Source organism: Pongo abelii, chromosome 8 (genome assembly GCF_028885655.2).
Source record: "Pongo abelii isolate AG06213 chromosome 8, NHGRI_mPonAbe1-v2.0_pri, whole genome shotgun sequence".
In the NCBI taxonomy this organism is placed as follows: domain Eukaryota; kingdom Metazoa; phylum Chordata; class Mammalia; order Primates; family Hominidae; genus Pongo; species Pongo abelii.
In genome coordinates this window covers 6,673,407-6,693,131 of record NC_071993.2, presented here as the reverse complement: position 1 = coordinate 6,693,131, position 19,725 = coordinate 6,673,407, and the positions used below count along the sequence as shown (strand labels likewise).

Below are 19,725 nucleotides of genomic sequence, written 5' to 3'. Positions count from 1 at the left end.
GCCAGGTTCTGATGATGTCACAGTGAGCCAGCACCTCCGAGGTACTGGCCACTCTCGAACCTCCTGGCTAGGATCTTCCAAGAGCTACAGCCTCTGGCCTGAGGGTCAGTCCAATGCTGTTAGATATTGACAAATGTGGGGCTAATTTTAATGGAATATAGTTTTATCCTTAAAAGGTGTGTGTGTGTTGGCTTTATTGGGTTCATATAGATTAGGGGCATCATCATAACTCGCTTCCCAGTGCAGACCTGAGTGATTTAATCAAGTCGTGAAACACTTCAGGGCCTCAGTTTTTCATCTGTCTTCCCAACCTCTGAGGTCCTTTTTAGTTGACATTCTACATTCCCATGATCAGAAGGCTGCTAATTCAACTTTTGGCTTTTGTTAAACCTTTTTTTTTTTTTTTTTTTTGAGGCAGAGTTTTGCTGTCACCCAGATTGCAGTAGTGCAGTGGTGCAATCTCGGCTCACTGCAACCTCCTCCTCCCAGGTTCAAACGATTCTCGTGCCTCAGCCTTCTGAGTAGCTGGGATTACAGGCACGTGCCACAACATCCAACTAATTTTTGTATTTTTAGGAGAGACAGGATTTTGCCATGTCGGCCAGGCTGGTCTCAAACTCCCGGCCTCAAGCGATCCACCCACCTCAGCCTCCCAAAGTGCTGGCATTACAGGCATGAGCCACCGCACCTGGCCTGTTTTGTTTTAATCGTTTTTAATGTCTCTCTCAAAACAAGAAAAGAAAAAAGGACAAAAAATTACTATTTTACTACTCAGATTAATCTGATCTTAGTACACTACAGCAACAAAAGTCTTAATCAAGTACATTTTAATTATTTGGTGTCATCATTGCAAGGAAACCATTCAGTAAGAGTATTAGTAACCAGACATACGATTTTCTAACCTGAATGAGAAATTAGTTACATGGAGTATAGAAAAAGAAACCACCCCATTTATCCTCATTGTGACCATCATTAGTATCACCCACAAGGCATAAAAAGTCCTAAAATGACACGCACGGCGGCAACATCGCCTTTGCAGCTTCAAGCTCAGTAAAGCTGAAATCAGTTCCACCTTGGCAATTGTGTATAAAACGACAATGTGCAGATACAGGAAATCAAAGTCCCAAGTCCGAAGCCACCTAGGAACGATGACCCCAGGACAGAAGTGTGCCCAAACCTCCCGGGGTAGGTCATTTTAAAAGAAACAATGTTTACAAGCCCTTTCTAGCGTGAAAAACAGAGAAAACAAGACACAGCTCTTTCCACCCAATCTGCTGGAGCGCCGTTTCGTTTTCAGTTTGGCGAGAGGGAGAGATGTGGCCTCTCGCCCCTTTTCCTGACTCTGAGAATGTGGCCGGAGCCGGGGCGCTCCTGCTCCGCCTCGCCGCCCTCCCGGGGCTGTCCTGGGCCCTCCGGCCGCCGCCTCCCGCTCCAGTTCGCAGCTGGGAGACAAGTGGCTGGTAAGGAGGCCGGGGCGGGAGCCTGGGCGCGGGACCGGGGGCGCACGGCGGGGGACCGAGCGCGCGTCCCTGGCTAGAGGTGCCGGGTCCCGGGAGGCCGGGCTGGCTGGGAGGCTGGCGAGCGCCCCCTGGCCGGCACCGCCTTCGGGTCGCACCCGCAGTGCGCCGGCCCCGCCAGCCCCGCCAGCCCCGCCAGCCCCGCCAGCCCCCGCGCAGTCCCCGCGCCACCGGGCAGCAGCGGCGCCGTGCTCGCTCCAGGTAGGGCCCCGCGCCGCCGCCGGGAGGGAGCGGGCTGGAGGGGCCGAGACCCGTGGCGGGAAGGGCTACCCGGGCGCCTCGGAGAGCCTCCGGGAAGGGGTGAGGGCTGCCGGGTGAGCAAGCGGAGTAGGAAATTGAACCAAGCGGGCGCAAGAGCGCACCGGGAAGAATTTCCCCGCTGGGTTTCTGGGACGCGGGTCGCACGGGATGCGGGATGCTGGCGACCTTAGCCGGGTGGGGGCCGCCGGCCTGGGGGGCGCTTCCTCCTATCTTCTCCCTTTTCCTTCTCACCTGAACGAAAGGGGGCCTGCGGGGAGGGAAGAAGGTGGAAAGTTTTTGTATTCTTGGTTTAAAAAAACGCGTGAGGAAAGGTGTTTTCTGGAGATGGTATCCTGTCCACAGGGGAGCATACCCCGTTTTCTGGGAATGTATTGGAGCACGGACGGGGGTGCCATTGCTCAGGCTTCTAAACAAGCCAAGTTTCTTGTCAAGGGCCTGGGGGAGGGGGAGGCAGGTCTTTGAAAGATATCAAAAAAAAAAAAAAAAAAAAGTCTGGGTGCTCACTCCTGTAGCCTCAAGTGAGGTTATTCCCCAGCTTTGAGGGCCAGGTTAACCAAGCAACGTTTGTGCAATAAAGTATCTTTGTGGTATTGGATTTTCGAGAGCCACCGTTATCAATGGGAGAGTGACTGTTGAATGCTACAGGCGTGGGCGCTCCCCAGTGGGCGTGAAGAGAGGTCCACGGGCTGGCTGGATTGGGAGACTCCGGTCATTTCTGCAAGGAGAGCGCCACAGAACTGCCTTGTCCCCTGGGCTGTCCTGCCCCTGTGCGGGCTGGACGTGGTGCTAATAAAAGATGATTCAGGAGTGGCACAGGCTGAGGGGGACTAGGCTGGAGAAGGTGGAGGGAAGAGGGAGCACTCCGTGCCCTCTTCCTGTCCATGGGGAAATGAACCATCTGTGCCTGGTGTCCAAGTCCTTGATGTTCCAGTTGCCCTTTGAGAGCACACCTCAAGCCGGCTGAATTCTTTTAAGAACCACCTACAAGATCTGAGAAGTCCGCCCATGCTTTCTGTCAACTCCGGCCTCTTTGTCCTTTTCTTTTGCCAAAGAAAATTCTAAACCACTGGGATTCGGGAGGCTCCGTGAGAGAGGCAAGAAGCCTGGAGGGTCCACTCCGTTGTTCTTTTCCCTTGGTTTGCTCCCTAGAAGCCATGGTCCCCACTGGGCCCTTCCTGCCCGAGGCTGTGTGATAGACAAGCCCTATTCCTAAGGTCCTGGGTCCCCCACCCCACCCCGCACCCCGACCTTGTGAATCATCATCTTCATTTTTTCCCTGACTTATCTTTGGTAACCCTTGTAAAATGGCAGGCTTACTGCGGATGCTTAATCTCTTTTAAAAGTGCTGTGTCTAGCGGGAAGAAGGGTGACATTTACTAATATGGTTGCAAATTACTTTTGAAGTTTATGCACAGCTGTTTAAAATCCCTCTGAGATCAGTGCCATTGTTTGATGCAGGTGCCTACCGCAGAAGGCTCTTGTTAGTCCCTTCCTCCTGCTGATTGAACATACATATATTTAAAGAGGTGGCGTAGGGAGAGCTTCTAAAACCTGCAAAGCCAAAGCTGCACAGCTCCTGCAAGTTAGCGATCCACTCTAAGTTTTTCTGTTGTTGTTTCTGTCTTCTTGTCTCTCATGAACTTCTGTTTCTGATTTCAAGAGTAACCTGCTGGGCACCATCAGCCTTTGTTTCAGTGACCTGCGATTTTCTTCTACACTTTAAAAATGTCAATATCTAGGCAAGACTCTTGTCACCCACCATCCGCGTTGTCGTGTTCATTTCCGCTACTGTCTTGTGCTGTGGTGCTTCGGGATGGCAACTGTTACTTGAGCAAACTTCTACCTCTGTTCTCCTGCAGAAATGTCCTCACTGCGTCTGCGCTTACCATACACGTTGCAGCTCCTGGAACTTTGATTTCTTTTGCTGTCTCACTTCTCCTTCAGGCATCAAGGGGAGGGTGTTCGATTATTCACACCTCAGCTCTTTCTATAATCTCAAAGATCCCTTTCAACAATAATACCCTCTGTCTCTTGTTAACGCCAGGCATCGGAGGCCCCCTTACATAGCCGGCTTGTCATTGGTCATTTCTATAAAGTATTCTCATTCTAACACGTGCTGTCTCTTCTGTGGAAAAGACTGAATTCTTCTCTGCAATGAATTAGATGTTTTAACCAAAATTCCATGTGGACTGGGTCCAGAATTTTCTTTCAAGAGTATGGGCTTGTGGTACAAGTATGTAACTTCGGGGATTCAGAAGCAGACCTAAACAGACAAATATCCTTATAACGTGTTATTTAATTATGGTATATTTGCCTTTCTGGAAATTAGGAATTAGAGTTAGTACTTCCTGTTTTTAATGCATTTGATGTCTTAGAGTTGCTGATTATGTTTTTGCCCCTAAAAATGTTGCTAATGTCATGGTTTCTTAACAAGGTTATATTTGATTTCAGGTGATTTCCTTTTTATGGAGTTCAGTCTTTAATTTTTTTTAATAATTTGCCTCAAATCATTTAAAATGATATATTGTTATAGAATGAAAAATCCCAGCAATATAGATGTGATTCCGTGTGTGTGTATATATGTGTGTGTATATGTGTGTATATGTGTGTGTGTAATCTGTAATTTAAAATAGGGAAATTAGTATTGTGACGGCATACATAGCATTAAACTCACGCTTGCTGTTTCTGTTGTTTTAACACTTTAAGCAGCTCATTTCTAAGCAGCTATGTGTTCAGCTCAGCTTTTTCATACCTATTCCAATTGTTAAGGAAGAAATCATGAGAAACTATAGAAAAATGTGATGTTGAACCAGAGAGATGGATTAAAAGCTGTTTCCTTACAATGGTGAAAATATCTTTCATTATTTTAACATGCCAAGCATTTATACATGTCAAATTCTGATTGCTCTGTCATCTAAACACATTCTTGGGGACAAAATGAGCACCAGAGTTTTAGAAATTAGGAAAGCTCACTCAAGCCCAGAATCATAGATTTTTGCTCCTGGATTAAATTAGCAAATATTTGGCAGGACAATCTTTCCGCAGGTTGCTGTAGGTTGATGTTAGCTTTTGAATTAAGCTAATAATATTAATTATAATAATCAGCATTAACAAAACCAAGGAAGTATGGTTTTGAGTCATTATTATTTAGAATTTATGTGCTGTATATCATACTCAGAATTTTATTTATATGTAAGAGGCATTACTGCTTCGTTTAACCTCCAAAAGCCTTTATAAATTAGATATTATTATTATTCTAATTTTTCAGATGAGGAAACTGAGGCTCAAGGGGTAGAGCCGCTTGTCCAGGTCTTATAACCGGTAAGTGGTAGAGTCAGGTTAGTTGGACCACCCAGATTAGTCTAACCATCAAGCGTTTGCTTTAAACCACAGTCCCAGGTGACCTACCAATTAACTTTTTTATTGTGGTAAAATACACATAACTTAAAATTTAACGTCTTAACTATTTTCTAGTGTACAGTTCGGTGACATTAAGTATATTCACATTGTTGTGCGACCATTGCCATCATCCATCCACAGAATTCTTCTCATCTCCTAAAACTGAAACTCTGTCTTCATGGAACATCAATTCCTCATCCATCTTTCCCCTCAGCCCCTGGCAGCCACCCTTTTACTTCCTGTCTCTAAGATTTTGACTGCTCTAGGGACCTCACATAAGCAGAATACCGTATCCATCCTTTTGTAACTGTCTTATTTCACTTAGCATAGTGTTCTCAAGTTGTATCCATGTGACAGCATTGGACAGGACTTCCTTCCTTTTTAAGTCTGAATAATATTCCATTTATGGATATACCACGTTTTGCTTAAATTTGCATCTGTCGATGGTTGCTTCTATCTTTTGACTATTGTGAATAATGCTGCCATGAAGAGGAACGTGCAAATATCTGTTTGAGGTCCTGCTTTCCATTCTTTGGGATATGTACCCAGCAGTAGAATTGTGGGGTCATAGGGTAATTCTATGTTTAATTTTTTGAGGAACTGCCATATTGTTTTCCACAGTGGCTGGACCGTTTTACATTCCCACCAATGGTAGAAAGGGTCCCAATTATTCCACATTCTCAGCAACGCTGTCTTTTGTTTTGTGTTTTTTGAGATGGAGTCTCGCTCTGTCGCCAGGCTGGAGTTCAGTGGCACGATCTCAGCTCACTGCAACCTCCACCTCCCAGGTTCAAGCAATTCTCCTGCCTCAGCCTCCTGAGTAGCTGCGACTATAGGCACACGCCACCACACCCAGCTAACTTTTGTATTTTTAGTAGAGATGGGGTTTCACCATGTTGGCCAAGATGGTCTCAGTCTCTTGACCTCATGATCCACCCACCTTGGCCTCCCAAAGTGCTGGGATTACAGGCGTGAGCCACTGCACCTGGGCTTTTTAAAAAATCTTCTTTATAGTAGCCTTTCTAATAGGTGTAAGGTGCTGATAGTTAACTTTTTACGCAATCATTGAATGCCCAATGGCAGGGATCTCTGGGCTGATGCTACTCCTGAGTTCATTGTTTATTTCCTATCCCAGCTTGAGCATATACACCTTTTTCTAGTGTAGAATTAATGGAGGAAATACAACTCACACAGCACCTGAGGGACTAGGGAAGCCATGGAAAGGACTGTCCCTAAAACATAAACAGAATGTCCCTGTAGGTAGTGTTATCTCCACCTCCATGGGGAACCTTATGATTCAGAAATGAGTAGTTGTTGAGAATAAAGTGAACATGGCATCAGTTTTAATAACCCTGAATGTGCAGGACAGGTGCTTTTTAGAAGGTTAGTTACAGATATAATTATCTTTTGTATGTTCTCAGAGCAGGACAAGTTCTCAAGACAATGGAGAGAATGGAAAGGGAAACTGCTATTGAATTCACCAGGCCTGTGTTGCAAGCCTCAGATCATACACCGTGTTGCAAAACCCGCAGGGAGATGTGGTCAGGCAAATAGGAAATTATAATGAATTGTGATGAATTCATGAGATATTTGTACTATTATGTATCAGTTTATAATGTCATGCAACTCTGTTTTACATTTGCTGGTTTCCTTTCTGTCTCTTTTTTCCTCTAGCATGAAACTCCATGAGGGCTGGCATTTTGTCCCTACATGTGTCCCCAGCCACTCTAACAGGGCCTGGCACATACCAAGTTCTGAATAAATATGTGCAGAATGATTGTGTAAGTGTTTCCATAGGGGACACACTTGGTGTTATGTGCACAGCTAGATTTGGGGTGTTGCAGAACTATCAGTGACGGCTCAGCTGAGACCTGAAGGGGAAGTGGCAGTGAGCCAGACGGGGGGTTCTGGGAGGTAGGAACAGTGTTTGTAGAATGGCCCTGCAGCATGTGAGTCTGGAATCCCAGTGCAGTCGAGTCTAAGCCTTGCAGGTGAGTGGAAATGAGCAGGGTAAGCATCGCAGCTTCCGTTTAAACCTCTGCTCCCCATCCTAATTTGCCACATGACCTTAACCAGTGAACTTCTTGGAGTGTCTTTCTCTCCGTTTGTAAAATGAAGAAAATTGTGATCTCTGATAGCAGTGATGCTGAGAGAAAGGAGCATGTGCAAGTGTGTGGGCTATTGCTGGGTGGAGCTGGAGGGGTCAGCTGTGCCAGATCACATAGGGCCTGTAAGCAGGTGAACCATATACGTTATCCTCCAGATGGGGACTGTTTATAGAGTGAAAGAGCACGTTATTAATCACTAAGCTTGGGTAACAGGTACAAACCCAGATTGTCCTGGGCAGACTGTCCTGTAGAGTTGTCCTGCCTTTAAGTCGTACAAAGGAGTTTGATCCTTTTCTAAGAACAGGAGCAACCCTTTAAATGCTTTCTCTACCAATGTATACAAGTGCCATTCAGGTTCTCTCTAGCATTTCAGAGAGTTTTACCTGCCCGTGAACTCACAGCACTCGGCTTGTACTGGAAACTCAGCTATACCTTGGCAGCTGTCTCCTCACTGGGCACTTAATTCATGAACAACTAGGAGGGAAAGAGGACAAGACAGCCAGGGGTCTGCTCTTTGGCTCTTTGCATTTTTTTTTTACGGGGTCTTGCTCTGTCGCCCAGGCTGGAGTGCAGTGGCACGATCTCAGCTCACGGCAGCCTCCACCTCTGAGGTTCAAGGGATCCTCCGGCCTCAGCCTCCTGAGTAGCTGGGACTGCAGTTGCATGCTACCATGCCCGGCTAGTTTGTGCACTTTGTAGAGATGGTGTTTTGTCACGTTGCCCAGGCTAGTCTTTAACTCCTGGGCTCAAGTGATCTGCCTGCCTTGGCCTCCCAGAGTGCTGAGATTAAAGACATGAGCCACCACACCTGGCCTAGCTCTTTTCACCTTTAACTGGAGTGTTAGCTGATACCAAGAACACATCTTTTGGGTTTTTCTTTTTTTAACCTTGTAACAACACCTAAAGGACTGGGTGCTAAGTGTTAAAAGAAAAAAATTTCAGTCTGGTGGTTTAAATATCTGCAGAAGCAGTATCCTTGTCATCCTGAAATTTTTTCCCTGTGGGCAATAATTCCTAATAAGCGTACAGCCTATTGGAAAAATCAAAAAGTAAACAAACTATGGCAATATATTCTAACATGTATTGACTGGTCACTATCGGCCATTTGCTGTGCTAAGCACTATATGTAGATGATTTCTTGGGTGCTTTGAGAACATGTAGAAGGGAACCAAGTCCTGATTCGGAGGTTCAGCAAAGGCTTTCAGAGGACAAGGTATCGCGGGTGGGGATGGAAGATGTATGGGAATTAGCCAAAAGGACAGGGGTTCAGAGGTGAGCCGAGTCTGTCCTGAAAGTAAGCAGAAATGTTGTTCTTGTCGTTTTGAGAGAAGTTCATCTCAGCTGTGTTCAGCATTTTTAGGGCATAAGCTTCAACATTTTCCATTCTGTTTTCACTGATATGTTTTAGCTATACAAAAGCAGGCCTTCTACACAGCTTTTCAAACTCCAAGATACAGTCTACTAGCTGGCAATGACATTAATTTTGGGGGTGATAACAAGCATGAAATAGAATAAAACAGAAAATATTAGGATGCATTTCATGTAGGAAGGGTAATTATTTCATGAAACTTTGTATCATTTGGTTTGGGACACATTAAATCTGTTTCATACCTAAAAGAAGACATTCATGTGGCCAACAAACATGGAAAAAAAACCCTTAACATCACTGATCATTAGAGAAATGCAAATCAAAACCACAATCAGTTACCATCTCCTACAAGTCAGAATGGTGATTATTAAAAAATCAAGAAACAACAGGTGCTGGCAAAGTTGCAGAGAAATAGGAACGCTTTTACACTGTTGGTGGTGGGAATGTAAATTAGTCCAACCATTGTGGAAGATGGTGTGGCAATTCCTCAAAGATCTAGAACCAGAAATACCATTTGACTCAGCACTCCCATTACTGGGCGTATATCCAAAGGAATATAAACCATTCTATTATAAAGATACATGCGCACGTATGTTCATTACAGCACTATTCACAATAGCAAAGACATGGCATCAACCCAAATGCCCACCAATGGTAGTCTGGATTAAGAAAATGTGGTACATACACACCATAGAATACTATGCAGCCATAAAAAGGAATGAGAACCTGTCCTTTGCAGGGACATGGATAGAGCTGGAAGCCATCATCCTCAGCAAACTAACACAGGAACAGAAAACTGGACACCTTATGTTCTCACTTATAAGTGGGAGCTGAATAATGAGAACACGTGGACACAGGGAGGGGAACAACACACACTGGGGCCTGTCGGGAGGTGGGATTGGAGGGAGGGAGAGCATTAGGAAAAATAGCTAATGCATGTGGGGCTTAATACCTAGTTGATGGGTTGATAGGTGCAGCAAACCACCATGGCACGTGTTTAGCTATGTAACAAACCTGTACGTCCTGCACATGTACCCCAGAACTTAAAATTAAAACTAAAAAAAGAAAATTACATACCTATGGCATTTAGTTTTCTATACCATTCCTTTAAATCATAGAATCAGATGAGCTTAGGGGCTGGAAGGAAGAGGGAGCGATGGGAAGGCAATCGTTGATCATGCCCTGTGCCTGGATCCTGGGAATCAGTAATTCAGAAAGCCCCATATGTTGGGTGGATCTCACAGCTTACAGAGAAGCCAGCTGAGGTGTGCAGGTTAAGAAACTTGATCAAGGGTCACACATTAAATTACTAGCGCTGACCCCTGATCTCTTGGCTTCTGATGTGGTATTCTTTCCATGCCTCCAGGGACTGTGTTCTCAAAGTTTGTTAGTTAGGTGGCTGTTTAGGGAAGGACCACACCTGGTTCTTGTTTGTTTGTTTGTTTGTTTTTGAGACAGGGTCTTGTTCTCTTGCCCAGATTGGAGTGCTGTGACTCAATCTTGGCTCACTGCAACCTCCGCCTCACAGGCTCAAGCAATTATTGTTGCTCAGCCTCGAGAGTAGCTAGGACTACAGGCATGCACCACCACACCTGGTTAATTTTTGTGTTTTTAGTAGAGACAGGGTTTCACCATGTTGGCCAGGCTAGACTTGAAATCCTGGCCTCAAGTGATCTGCCTGCCTTGGCCTCCCAAAGTGCTGGGATTGCAGGTATGAGCCACCCTGCCTATCAGGGGAAGATATTTTCTTAAGCGGAGTATCTAATAACAACCATGTCCCTTGTTTGTTAGGCAGGTTATAAACTTTGAAATATACCCTTCAGTTTCATAAAGAGCAAGACAGGTTAGGAAGAAATAGTGTTCATTATACAGACCAGAGATCTTTCAGCTTGACATTGACAAATATAAACTTGGCCACCGTCCCTCCACTAAAGCGTTTCCCTTGCTGCTGGGGAAGGACCTCCTGGTGATGTTGTGTGAGATGATGCACTTTCTTTGCAGCCTCTGTGGTCACTGGGATCACAGCTAAATCCACTGTCTGCTTTTTCCAGCATCTACACATAGGCTGATGAGTTCTCCTGGAAAACATGCCGCTCTGCAAATTCAGGATGCTGTAGCTCTGTGACTTCCCACTTCGTCTAGGATCTCTGTCTTCCCCAGCTCCCAGATGTTTCCCTGGCCAATGATCTTGCTTCCCACGGCAGCTTCTCCACAGCTGCTCCTGCCTCCACCGTCCCCTCGCGCTCAGCAGCTGTCTTGCCTCCTGCTTCCCTGAGAAAGTACAAGTTTCCCGAATCAGAACTGCCCCCACCCGGGGATCACAGGGCTGCACGCCTCACTTTATCTGAATCCACCCTCTCATCCTTCTTTTCTTTCACAATGAAAGAAACCCCTCAGTTCTAGCCAGGCACAGTGGCTCACATCTGTAATCCCAGCACTTTGGGAGGCCGAGGTGGGTGAATCACTTGAGGCCAGGAGTTTTAGACCATCCTGGCCAACATGGTGAAACCCTGTCTCTACTAAAAACAAAAATTAGCCAAGTGTGCTGACACATACCTATAATCCCAGCTACTTGGGAGGCTGAGGCAGGAGAATCGCTTGAACCCAGGAGACGGAGGTTGCAGTGAGCCGAGATTGCCCCACTGCACTCCAGCCTGGGCGACAGAGCAAGAGTCTGTCTTAGAAAAAAAAAAAAAAAGCCCCTCAGTTCCTGTCTGAGGCTCGCCTCCCCTGGGGCCCTGGAATCCATTTCTTTCTTGTTCTTGGGAATCTCAATCTCTTATCTTCCCTGTCACCTGCATTTTCCTTCTCTCCCTCATTTCTGGCCCCATTCTCCCTGTATTAAGTGAGCTTAAATCCCTTCCTTCTGTGAAAAAAAGAATATATATCCGTTTATACCTTCCTCCAGCTACTTCCTTGTCTCGCTTCTCTTCACAATCAAACTCCTCAAATTGTTGTCTACACTTGCTGCCACTGCTTCCTCACCCCACATGTCTTGAACTACAGATGCCTGGCCTTGCCTCTTGCACCCCTCAGAAATGATCACCCACACTCTCCTCATGGCCGATCCCGTGGAGTTCTACCCCCCTCTTAGCTGACTTCCTGCAGCCAGATGTGCTGTGAGCACACATGCATCCTGGAACATTGTCCCTCTGTGTCTCCCATGACCCCCTGGCCCATGTTTCCTTCCTTCCTCTCTTCTCCTTTGCAAGCTCCTCTTCTTTTATCAACCTGGATGACTGATGTTCCTCAATTTTTCCACCCTGTGAGCATCCTCATCCCTCATCAGCCTCCATACCCATCTGCTCTCTGGCCGTGACCCAGCCATGACTGCCCCAAATCCTTGCCGTTCTTCCCCAGAAAGTTCCTGGGCACATCTAATGCCTCATGCCCCAAACTGGATGCACCACCTTCCCCTTCCTCTTTCAACATGTTTTCTCCTCCTGCTGTTTTCTCCAACTGGCATAGACATCACCTGCTGCACGACCTGAAATCTGTGTGTCTTTCTTGACTGTCTCCCCTATCTCCATAGCTTGCCCCAAACCGATTTTATTCACTCACCCCGATTCCTCTGTGTTCCCTCCAGCCTGTCACACTCCCGCCACCTCTGCTCTAATTACAGCCACCACCGTTTCTCTTCTGGGTTGGTGTGGAACCTCCTCCCTAGCCGTGGTTACCATGGGCTGCCTTCTGGAACCCAGCATGCCACTCCCTGCTCTAAGTCCTCCAAAGGCTACCCAGTGCCCCAGGGATAAAGCCCAGCCTCCCTGATGTGGATTCGAAGGTTCTACTGCTTTCCTCTCCAGCCCTCACATCGGGTTCCTCCCAGTCTGAGCCTCTTTAAGCTCCTCGGAGGTCCCGGCATCTGCTCGTCTCATGGACATCTGCTCAATCTCTGAGCTACTTCCTGTCATCTTCAGCTCCCAAGTTGTCTCTCGTCCTCTGGAAGGCTCTTCCTGATCCTCCACGTCAGGACTTGGCTTTCTTCCACATTATACACTCCCTGAGGACAGGATCCACACTCTCTCTTACTCTTTTTGTTGCAGTTCTAGCATTCAGCATTGTATCTGACACATAGTAGGTGCTCAGTAAATATTAGTGGGATAAATAAATTAGTCATATATTTTAGAATCTGTAATGCCCAAGGTACTGTGTGCTAAGTGTTAGAGGAAAAGAATCCAATCTAGTGACTTAAATGTCTGCACAACAGAATTACTATTGTCTTGGAAGGTTTTGCCTGTAGACTTCTGGAGTTATCTAGATAAATTCTACCAGAAATCAGAGCTGAAGGGGGTGGGAAATGTTTAGAATTCCAGGAGGTGACTTGCTGTGAGAAAAAAGACTCCATCTCCCCTTGTCTATGGTGTGATTTTTCCCCTTATTCATCCCCTTGGCATCCTGCTTTGTGGACCACTGTAATGTCAATAATTTAAAAAAAGATTAAGCTGGCCGGGCGCAGTGGCTCACGCCTGTTATCTCAGCACTTTGGGAGGCTGAGGCAGGTGGATCACGAGGTCAGAGATCGAGACCATCCTGGTTAACGCGGTGAAACCCCGTCTCTACTAAAAATACAAAACAGTTAGCCGGGAGTGGTGGTGCATGCCTGTAGTCCCAGCTATTCGGGAGGCTGAGGCAGGAGAATGGCGTGAACCCGGGAGGTGGAGCTTGCAGTGAGCCGAGATTGCACCACTGCACTCCAGCCTGGGGGACAGAGCAAGACTCTGTCTCAAAAAAAAAAAAAAGATTAAGCTCAAAAAAAAAGATTAAGAGTGATCAGGAAATAAAAGATAATATTAAAATATTCAAAAATATTCTATAAGCAAAAGAATGAGGCAACAGGTAAACATAAAACGTAGACATACCAAAAGTTCATAAGTGATTTTAATAAAGAAAAAATAGCAAAGGATAAAAGAGATAAAATTTTGTTTAAATTAAATGAAAAAATATTTTAAGGATTATTCAAAACAAAATCATACTTTTTTTTGTTATTTTTGGGGGGATTTTTGTTTTGTTTTTTTTTTTTTTTTTTTTTTCCTGTTTTGGAGACAGAGTCTCACTCTCACCCACGCTGGAATGCAGTGGCGTGATCACAGCTCACTGCAACCTCCGCCTCCCGGGTTCAAGCGATTCTCCTGCCTCATCTGAGTAGCTGAGACTACGGGCTCACACCACCATGCCTGGCTAACTTTTGTATCCTTGGCAGAGACATGTTTTCATCATGTTGGCCAGGCTGGTCTCCAACGCCTGACCTCAAATGATCCCCCCACCCCCCGCGCCACCACCAAAGTGCTGGGATTACAGGCATGAGCCACCACGCCCGGCCTGTACTCACTTTTAAATGTACTAAAATAGATATGAGTAAGAAAGGTGAAAGACTAAATTCAAGAATTAGGATGATAGAGGTATGCCCAGAACAAAATAAGTGAAAGCATTCACAAAAAAGAATGTTTATCTTAAAAGGAAAGAGTAGTAAACTATTTAAGGGACTCACTTAAAAGTAGAATAAACCAACATTATGAAACCAAAGAAAAACATAATCTTTTAAAGAAGATTAGAAATAAATCCCAGCAACAATAAAATAAAATGGGCCCTCACATGTATGGGTTTCTAACAACAGCTAAACCCCGGCTAAAACAATGTTAAAGCCAGTGCTGAGGTTTCCAGCTTGTACCCCACAAGGCCTTGGTGACCTCAGGGATGTCACAGAGGGAAAACACTGGGACATTTCCCTCCTGGGGAATGTAAGCACAGGGTCAGGTAAGGGTAGAGAAGAGAGCTACACTCATCTTTGTCTGCAGAATTCGGGTGACGCGTCTTACTGTGCAAGACTGGGCACCTTGTGCATTCTGGCCCCAAATTGCATCTCCATCCATGTGTTCTGCTATCCTTTCAGAAGTGGGAAGATATGGTGGGCCCTTTAGGGCCAAGCGTATCCTTGTCTTTGTTCATGGAGGTCTCTTCTCATACAGAATCCCTATGTCCTGTTCGTGAAACACTATTTGCCCCTACTATATAATTGGCATTTTTTTTAAGTGTCCTATTGTGTTAGACCTTTTCCAAGTCGCCTGTGATGTGTGGACTTTCTTTCTGCTTCCTGTGTCTCTGGGAGCTTGAGGCTTCTATCCTTCTCATTACTGGAGCTCCCTAATGACATTTTAATGCAATTATTGTCTCTTGAGTAAGCCTGAGAGCATGTACCAAGTCTTCTCTCTCTCTTTCTCTCTTTAACTCTCAGCACAAAGCTCAGACAGAACCTTGGATTGAGGAGGTTCATGAGGCCTCCTATAGCCAGGGAATATATTTTATTTCCCTCCAGTTACCAATATGAAGGTTTCCAAACATTCATATAATATTTTAGGCCCTAATCATTAATATTGAGAGCCCTAAGCACTCCGATTTGGGTCCATATCTAAAGGTGAGTTTTAGGGGATCTGACTGAGAAGTGTTCCAGGCCAGCTCCCTAGAAACCCTTGGGTGCACTGAGTTCTTCCTGGCCGGTGTCATCCGCTTGGTCATCAGTGTGTTCCTCCCCTCCTGAGTTCTCTCTGTCTTTCTGTTCTTCAGTTTTCTTGCAGGTGGTCGCTGCACACAAGGATATTAGGAACCCATGAGGTTGTCGCTTGTAGGAGAAGGGACTGGAGAGAGGCCACCGAATCTCGTTGTGTCATTCACCCTACCTAGTGCTGCTCTGCCAGGGTCATGCTCACCTTCCAGACCCACCCAACAGTGAAGTCGGACTGAAAAATCCCAGAAGTGGGAATTGGGAGACAAGGCTGAGTGGATTAGTGGGAGGTCTAGGATTCCCCCTGATTAGAATATTTTGTAGCTGTTTTGGGGGGTCCTTTTCACATCCACCCATTCCAGCCAGGCCAGGATTTCACCTGGATAGCTGGGGTGGGAAAGAAGTGGATACATTTCAAGCTCCTAGGGCTTGGAATAGTTGATGTGTCCCGTCATAACCACTGCAGAACCGTAGGTCAGAGAATGGAACCACTGGTGGCATGTATAACCCTTCACCAATAAACTGAAGTGCAGTCCCACAAACATGGGAGTCATTCAGCTACAATTAGCTTTGCTATGGACAGGAGGAATTAAAATTTAATACCATAGCAACAGCAAAACATGATTCGTTCTACAGTGTTAGTGGGGATGGTAACACAAGGAAGGTTACGATAACCAAGTTTCTCTAAAAAGGTCAAATGGATTTCCTCGGTGGGCTATGTTTCTGGAATATAAGATAATGGTGAATAATAGAGGAAATCTCTCCTCTAAGAATGGGAACTCTTTAATTCATCTGCATTAGTCATTCAATAAAAATAAATTAGCATACATTTTACTGGGGACATATTTAGAGGGGTAATATGAACAGGAGCCATAAATAACTCTTGCATAGGAAGAACGTGAATTGCTCTACTTTGTAAATATTAGTTTGCAAAAGTAATTGTGGTTTTGCAATTACTTTTGATGAACGTAATTCAGTGGGAAGTAACTTGCATAATTCCGAGTTCTGAAGCAGAGGTGCTGAGATATTTGCCATTGCAATGAAAAGGACTTTCCTCCCGGGATTCTTTCCTAGTTCCTGGACAAGGATATTTGTTAATATTTATAGTAGACTTGAGATCTGCGACTAAAAGTGCTTTAGGAGAGAAAAGCATCGCAACAAGAGGAAAGGGCTTTTCTTTTCTTTTTAAAATAAAATAAATGCAATTTCTTTCGCCAAAAAAAAGGCGAACATTGCTAAGTATAAATTAGCACTTCCTTTTAGAAATTAATAAAGTAAAACTCAACCATTAGCAATTTCCCATAGCTAGGGCTGGCAGACGGAAATGTTAACACATAACATCATGTTTGAATTTTATTATTTTCATAGAGAAGAAAACCAGCAAGCAAACCCCTTCTCTTGAGAGAACAGCCTTAAATTACACAGAACAGAGAGCATATGTATCTATTGAAATAAAATAAAATCAATTTTCTCCAGGAAAATACTATAGATATTTCCTCATGAAAAAAATAGTCTAGATCTATGGGTCTAAATATGTAAACATAAAGAGAGGTCACACTAGTCAAATACTGTGCTGTCTCAAGACACCCAGCCATGCTGCTAAGAAGGCACATTATAAAGAAGCATCAAACATTCTGCAGTTTCAAAACGTGAAACGTATATTTGCTTGAATGTTCATCTAAACACTACCCATAGGAAAATTCAAACGAAACTCCAGGGAATTTTAATCCACACGCCACATTTTCTTAGTCTTTTGCAAGATAGAATCAGAGGATTACATTTTCTGAAAACCCCTTTTTAAAAAGCTTAAGCCCTAATCAGTTAAGTGTGACAAAGGCTTGAAATGGGATTTGGTAGCAAGTAATTAAGGATAAAGTACAAGTTGGTATATATTGACAGTGGACCCATGCTATTGTCCTGAAATTGTCAGCAGGGAGTTTATTCTTTATTTGACATTGTTTATTTGACCCAGAGCATTGCTTTGAAGATATCAATTGCTATGGAACAAACTGCTCCCAAACTTAGTGGCTTAAAAAATAGCACCATTGTATTTGTTCTTGATTCTGTGGGCTAGGGATTTGGGTCAGCCTTGGCTTGGCGGTTTTGGTCTTCAGAGCATCCCTAGGGCCCTCTCACAATGTTGCAGTCAGATCTGAGATGAGGTCACTCCCTTATATAGCCCCTGGGTGGATGCAGCTAGGAGGTTGAGATCCCCCCACCCCATGTTTTTCTCCATATGTGGCCCCAAACTAGGAAGTTCCTGCTGCTTTGGTCTTTGGGTGAAAAACAGGTCACAGGCCAGGCAAGATCAAGGAGGGGCAGCAGAGAGCACTCCTGGGCGAGCAGTACAGTGGCATCGAAGAAGGACAGGGGGGAGGGGAAGTGATAGGCTGCAGCAGCTGCCTTTGAAAACACCATCGAGCAATAGTATTGCAGCCATTTATACCATAATATTTCCTACAGAGGACCCCGTTTAGTTTCCGAGATTGAGCCTCTAGTCTTGCTCTTCACACCGCTGGTAGAGGATCTTGCTGAAACAAAAATGATTGCCGCACTCCCCTGCAAAGCTCTTTGGTTACTCCATATCACCTGCAAAATAGAATCCCGAAATCTTTGCCGGGCCCGCGAGTTCTTCCCAGCCCGTCCCCTTCCTGCCAGACTCAGGTCTCCCTTGGGTCCTTGAGCACCTCGTAGCTCCTCAGAAGCCCCTTGCATTTTACAGCTCTGCACCTGATCCCAGGCCTGGCGTGCACTTCCTCACGCTCACGTCGTTACTTTGCTAACCCCTGAGATGTCACCTCCTCTGCAAAGGCCCCCACAGGCTGTGTCAAGGTGTCCCTCCTCTGCGTGCCCTGGAATGCTGTGCACATGGACAGCTCAGCAGCACTAACACACCCTTCCTCCCTCCCCAACTGCACTGTGAGCTCCCAAGGGCAGGCCCTGCATCTCTTTGTCTGTCTAGCCCCTAGCCCTCAGCTTGAGCAGAGAGTCCCACACATAGCAAGTGCTCAGTAAATTTTGATGGAATGTCAGCTCAGTATAGGTAAATGACAGAGTGGAGGAGTGTCAGAGGGAAAAGACTAGAAAACCCCGTACAGGAAGAAGGCCGTGTGATCCCATGGAGAGTTGGAGCCTGGGGAGGCAGGAGGAGGAGGAACAAAGTGGTGGGCTTAGACTGCAAGTGGAGGCTGAGAACACTCTAGGTAGAAAAGAGATGTGAACAAGCATAGAAAGTAAAGCAGAAAATCTGATTCGATGTAAGAGAAATCGAGGCATGTGTCATGGTGAGGGGCTTATAGGGAAGAGGCAGTGACAAGGTAGGAGAGATGGCCCAACATCAGGACGGGCCATGGAGACCTGTCCCCATGGGGACATCCCTGACCTGGACTCAGAAGGCAGGGCACCCAGAATCCCACCCATGCACCTCCAGATATGCAGTAGAGCTCAGCCATAGTAGACATGCAGTAGACCTCCCTGTCACCGAGAAGAGGAGGAGAGGCACTGGGCAAAGTGAGGTTGCTGCTTCCGGGACTCTTGGAACTGTGAGACTTATGCTCTGAAATCCCAGCTGTCACTTACTTCACTTTCGACCGAATATCTTCACTCTTGAGCCAAAGTGATTGCATGCCTTTAAAGTGAAACTGTGTGCGCTGGGATCTAGTTGACAAGGGACAGGGGCTATTGTTTTGTTGGGGGAGGGGAGGTGGCAGCTGAGAGCCAACCAAGGAAGCCCACCTTGAAAGAACCCGTAGCCTTTTTTTCAACAAAATAACTAAAAAGTAATCACTACAGAAAATATTTTAGTGCTAAATCTTGGAAGAAAGCATGATGAGTGTTCTTTTGACTCTGAGTATGTAATAATTATAGCTAACATAGACTGAGCTTTTTCTGTCTGCTAGTAACTGTTCTAATCACTTTGCATCCATTAACCCATTTAATCCTATTATGATCCTCATTTTTCAGACAAGAAAACTGAGGTTAAATAGCTCGCTTAAAGCCACAGAGCTACCATACAGCAGAGCTGGAATTTGAACTCAAGCAGTTTGATGCCGTGATCTGTGTTCTTAATACTCCACGTAGCAAAGCGTGATTTTGGGAATATACCTTATCTACTGACTTATGTTTAAAAATACTACCTGACATTGGAGTTAATTCTGAGAAGTGGGTTTTCAGACTTCCTTCTGTCTTTATATCTCAATTGCTGTTTGGAGCTATTTCCTTGTTTTGCTGTCCAATATATTACTTATTTTAGTAATGGAGAGAACACTCACTCTGGTTGAGCATCATCATCAAGCCGGGAGCTCTGCTAAGATCCAGTCGGCTTTGCTGGGTTCTTCTCCAGGCGTTCTCTGCTGGGCCCTGGAGTGTGGGTCTCTCTGCTCAAGCATCTGAACCTTCCTCCTGGTGTTTAGAGAGATTTGGAAAAGGCTGAAAAACTGCATGGAACTCCGAAAGTTGTTGTCTTTTCAGGGAAAACTTGTGAGGGAGACAGGAGATGGCCACAGTGGTTTTCTTTGGGGTCCAGCACTGACCAGGGCATTTATGAGGCTCCCCTGCAGGAGAACCACA

General features: G+C 45.5%; 1 protein-coding gene across 2 annotated transcripts in view; it reads left to right on the top strand.

Annotated features, from left to right (window-relative positions):
• Positions 1-1,314: 1,314 nt before the first annotated feature.
• Positions 1,315-19,725, top strand: part of PRKCQ (protein kinase C theta) — a 165,311-nt gene continuing 146,900 nt past the window's right edge. Inside the window, exon 1 of one of the 2 annotated variants that reach the window (XM_024253393.2) lies at positions 1,315-1,460. The gene's annotated coding sequence lies outside the window, so the exon portion shown is untranslated. Of the gene's footprint in view, positions 1,461-1,652; positions 1,719-19,725 lie in introns of those variants that run through there. The other variant, XM_054521886.1, reaches the window with a different exon arrangement.